This window comes from Tasmannia lanceolata, unplaced genomic scaffold, assembly GCF_043159265.1.
Source record: "Tasmannia lanceolata isolate RefF3 unplaced genomic scaffold, GAP_Taslan_0.1 ptg000006l, whole genome shotgun sequence".
NCBI classification, from domain to species: domain Eukaryota; kingdom Viridiplantae; phylum Streptophyta; class Magnoliopsida; order Canellales; family Winteraceae; genus Tasmannia; species Tasmannia lanceolata.
Window position 1 is genome coordinate 20,270,136 of NW_027518683.1, and position 5,511 is coordinate 20,275,646.

Consider the following 5,511-nt stretch of genomic DNA (forward strand, 5'->3'; position numbering starts at 1 on the left):
TAATAAAGATAGAGAGAATTACACTAATACCCAGATTAGATTAATAATTAGGTGGGTCTCAGGCAATTTTGCAGAAACCCAATTGGCAGTCCTCTTTACTTTTTTCGGGAGAAGAGAGCCAGCTCATACTGAACCTGTCTTATTCAAATAATTCATATGAGTGGCACTTCTCAACTGAAAAAGAGGGTTCCAAAATTGGCATTGCGAATTTGACAAGACATTGTTGTTATCTTGCTGATTAGGGTTTTGTTTAGGTTCTCACCTCGGGGACCCTTTGATGCTCTATGGACATTGGCATTCGGTACCATGCGTGACTCGAGACAGTGACGTGTTCCCACTTCCTCACGCGCACCTTACCCCAGATATACCGTATACAGAGAGAGAGAGAGAGAGATTTCCACAAAAACAACAGAAAGAAGAGTACCAGACAGAAAGAAGAGTGTTAGAGAGAGAGAGGATAACGGTTTTATCTTCTCCTTCCATGATATAGTACTTCTGGCCGGTCTTTTACTTATGGTACTCATCAACCAGAAAGAATTCAGTTCAGATCTGTACTTGTTTTGTCTAGAGAGAGAGAGAAAGAGAAGCTTTACAAACTAGGGTTTCAGGTAAAATGAACCCTAACCAAGGCAGTCATACAAATATTTATGGACGTTGAAAGTGAGATTTTTCTTCTCTCTTCTGTTTTTTCTTCTCTCTAGATTTCTCGAGTTTGGGTGTATTTCTCCGTAGATTTCAATTGGTGATATCTGATGCAAGAGTATGTTTTCTGATAAGTGTGATGAAGGGGAACCAAGTGTAAGATAACCCTACTAGCTGGTTTGTAAGACTTGAACTGGTCTGATGTGAGATAGAAGGATGTTGTTATTGGGGCACCGGTCTTCTATCATATTTTAATACCTAAATCTCCAAGGAGAGTGAGATTGATGGAACATGTTTAGATGATTAACATGATTTGAAGTTTTGCAAAGAGGTTATAGAGGAAAGAATAAAATTCTGTTAGAGGAAAGAATAAAATTCTGTTGATTTTCTCAGTTGGGTTTTCTTCAACAGTTCTCAAGCTAGAAAGAGCAACCAAGAAGCTAGAGGGTTGGATCTCTCTGATAAGATCTCAATCAAGAATTTAAAGAACAACAAGAGGGAGAAGCTTGGATTTTTCTCAGAGGGGTATTTTCCAACAGACCCCAAACAGTATCTTGCACAAAGAACTATAACCAAAAAGAGTTAGAGAAAGAGAGGCTAAAGTGAACAGTTATTCAGTTTTCTTCTTTCATCATTGTCTAGAAAAGAAAGGTAAGGAATTTTATTCTAGGGTTTTTCCAATAGCAAATCTGGCAAATCGTTGGTGGACAGGAAATGTGGGTATGAGCGGGGTAGATCCCTCAGCCCCATCTCTCCATCTACACAACTCCAATGATAATCATGGCTCCATTAGAGAGCAACAACTCATGGAAACCAACAACACATCCACCACCAGCACCAACAGCCAAAACCCTGACGAAGACGATAACCGCGAAGCCGACGAAGACCATCCCGACAATCCGGTCGAACCCGGAACCGGACGTAGGCCAAGGGGCCGCCCAGCGGGCTCCAAAAACAAACCCAAACCCCCAATAATCATAACCCAGGAAAGCCCAAACGCGCTCCGAAGCCATGTGATAGAGATCAGCAATGGCATTGATCTAGTCGAGTGTATATCCACCTTTGCTTTGAGAAGGCAACGAGGCGTGTGTGTTCTCTCCGGCACCGGCATGGTAACCAACGTGATGCTCCGGCAGCCTGCGGGGGCGGGTGGCGTTATCAATTTGCAAGGGCGGTTTGAAATCTTATCTTTGTCGGGGACCTTTTTGCCTGCCCCTTCTCCGGCAGGGGCGACGGGGCTGACTATTTACTTGGCCGGCGGGCAGGGTCAGGTGGTCGGAGGGAGCGTGGCGGGCCCGCTGGTGGCCGCGGGCCCGGTGACTCTGATTGCTGCAACATTCACCAATGCAACATATGAGAGGCTACCACTAGAAGATGAAGCTACAGAAGGGATGGAATTGGGTCAATCTTCAAGGCTAAATTTAGGAACCAGTGGTAATTCTTCTACTCATTCTCATGGTTTAGGTGAGCCTATATACAATCTAACTCCCAATCTATTGCCTAATGGCCAACTGCCCCATGATGTTTATGGTTGGGCTACACCTCCTCCAAGGCCACCACCATCTTACTAACTCGACTTTAATATTTCCTCTTTGTTTTCTCGTTCTTGGATGGTAATGGTTTGTTCACGTAGTCTGTACACAAAGCAAGACAAGGTAGACAGTTTTTGTCAATCTGATGTTACATGTTCTTTTTATTTTATCGTTCATTATCTTATGTACTTTGATGGGCTTGTATCTGATTTTCTTTAAGAATTCGCTCATATCAGAAAAACAGGTCTAGTGATGCACTGGGAACCTCGAATCTATGAATTTCTTGAAGAGAACGCCTTCATCACCGGTAAGAGTTATTAATTTTCTTCTATTATTTAGCTCTTCTGAGTCTCTTTTTCTTGGAATGCGGTTTCATAATAACTCTGCTAGTTTGGGTAGTTGTGGAAAATGGGTTTTCCTGTTTGGATATTTATTTAAGTAAATGACAAAACTAGCTGTAGGGTATTGACATGACATTTCTGACCTACATAAATAGCCATTAATAGAAAGAGTTGAAAAGAAGAGATTACATGCAAACTCTTACTTGGTTCATCTGAATCATTATTAATTAGGCGTGGCTTCATTCCAAATTGGGGTGAGGCAGCAGAGACATTAGAAATTAGAATGCACGGTTCACATCAAGAGGTCAGTTTAACCTATATATTGGGTGTCTACAGTATGACTTGACATGCCTAAATAGGCATTCTGAGGGTTTTGAGATCCTTTTACTTCCTTTGAACTAGTCAAATTAGGCAAGGAGAATAGCATCTTTCTCTATGTCATGTCTCTTCTTGTCATATTATTTGTCTAGATGTGGGTAACTTCTTTAAATAAATATCATGTTTTATACGAGAAAGAAAGATACTGTGAGATTGCATGGGATTTGTTAATCATCCAGGGTTGTTATCTTATAATTCAATCGAATAAGTTTTTATCCTTATCAAAAACATGTCTGATTTAATCAAGCTTAACCTAATCTAACTCTTTCTACTACTAATCAAAAGGGCAAATAAATCGTTTACTGTTAAGAAACAAAAAGTCTAGGAGGGCTCACCAAATGAAAGTGGAGTACAGCAGAAATAAATGATCATCCTTGCAAGAAGACAATCAGAAGTTTAGGCTTGTCACATGGATGGGGTTTTGTATTATGAGTTCATAGGAGGGCTCACCAATTGAACAATTTTGTCGTTGACAGAAAGCCTCAAATCATAGCTGATTGAGCTCAGTAATTTCTTTCCATATATGTAGATTAGGATATCGATCTCAACACGGCCCTTTGTCGACATGCATTGATAGGACTTTTCAAAATTCATAAAGCAATATTCCTGAAAAGTTGCAATCTTTAGTGAACAGTCATGATTCTATAACTAAGCATTGCAATCTTTGGTGAATAGTCATAATTTTATACCAACAATCACATTGTTTCAAACTAGTTTTCATAAAGACATGTTTATTCGAATGAACAGACACATCTGTTCTGAAATGGTGCATTGATTCAAATGAACAGACACATCTGTTTTGAAATAATGCATTGATTCTAATAGACATGTCTATTCATTGATGATCTTTTGGAAAAGACATGTTTATAGAAAGTGAACAGACACATTTGTTCTGTAAAGATACATTGATTCGAATAAAAAGACAATAGACATGTCTATTCATTGATGATGTTTAGAAAAGACATGTCTATAGAAAATGACTGTTGGTTGGTTATAAATATGTGGGCCAGGATTCAATTCAAAGAACTTCTTCAGATTCGTTCTCTCCTCTATTACTTCTGTAGTTTTGCTTCAATTACAAAACTGCAATTTTGTAACTGAAACAGATTAATTTCTGGGCCTAAATTATCTTGGGAGGCAAATTTGCTGATTATCTTTTGTAGATTTATAAGGGGCAAATTCTGTCTTAAGGAGAGAACGAATTACATTCGATTTAGGCATTAATTTCTTCATTCAATGAATCAACAATCTTCAGACAAAATTTGACAATGGAGGAGATTAATGTAAAGTCATCAATCCAAAATCAGATTGGCAAACTAGATAAGTTTGATGGAACCTTTTTCAAGCGTTGAAAAGGAAAATTGTTCTTTTTCCTTACTGGTATGAAGTTAGCGTATGTACTGACAAAAAATAAACCCGAAGAGAAGGCAGAAGAGACATCTAATGAAACTGCAAAAATGCTCAAATGGAGTGAAGATGATTTCATGTGCAAATGGCACATTTTGAATGCACTGTCAAACATTCTCTATGATGTATATGCTGCAAAGTTCGCTGATGGAACAGCAAGGCAACTTTGGGAGGATCTAGACAATAAATACAAGTCTGAAGATGCTGGCCACAAAAAGTTTCGAGTAAGTCAATTATTTGAGTATAAAATGTTAAATAATAAGCCTTTATGGCTCAAGTTTAGGAACTACAGTTTATTATGAATCAATTAATATCTGAGGGCCGTAACTTAGATGAAACTTTTCAAGTGTCTACTATTATTTCTAAGTTACCTATGAATTGGAAATATTACCGTAAAGAATTGAAACAAAAGAGAAATGGAATGACTATGCAAGAGCTTATAGAATATCTTCAAATTGAAGAAAATTCTCGCAATTTGGATAATCTGGAATTGGAAGGAAATTCTCAAAAGGCTCTTGTTATAGAAAATGCATCTCAACCTAAAGGTCACAAGAGGAAAAGAAATGGTGCAACACATTCTTCATCCAAAAAATCCAAGAGTGATAAAGCTTGCTGGAAATGTGGGAAAACTAGACATTTCAAGAAACAATGTCGAGTTTATCTCAAAGAAAAGGAAGCAAAGAATCAAGCAAACTTTGTGCAAAATGAAGATATTGCTGCGGTCATTTCGGAAGTAAATATGATCAATGATGATGTGGATTGGTGGGTAGATTCTGGAGCAACTAAACATGTTGCAAGGAACAAGGATTTGTTTGAGACTTATGAACCTATTAAAGATGACTACAATCTATGCATGGGAAATTCTTCACTTGCGAAGGTAGTAGGCAAAGGCAAAGTGGTTCTTAAGCTCACATCCGGAAAGACTTTGACTTTGAATAATGTTCATCATGTTCCTTTGATAACGAAGAACTTAATTTCTGTTAGTCTTTTAAGCAAACATGGACTTAAAGTCCTGTTTGAGTCTGATTGTATGATCTTGTCCAAATGTGGCCTTTATGTTGGTCAAGGATATGTATCCAATGGCATGTACAAGTTAAACACAATGAATAAATGCACATATTCTATTTATATCATGTCTTCAGTTAATTTATGGCATTCTAGATTAGGACATGTGAATTATCGAAGTATGAAATGCATGAGTAAATTAAATT

General features: G+C 38.0%; 1 pseudogene; it reads left to right on the top strand.

Moving 5' to 3' along the window:
- The first annotated feature begins 414 nt into the window (after positions 1-414).
- On the top strand, positions 415-2,360 carry LOC143878477 (AT-hook motif nuclear-localized protein 15 pseudogene; annotated as a pseudogene).
- Positions 2,361-5,511: the final 3,151 nt, after the last annotated feature.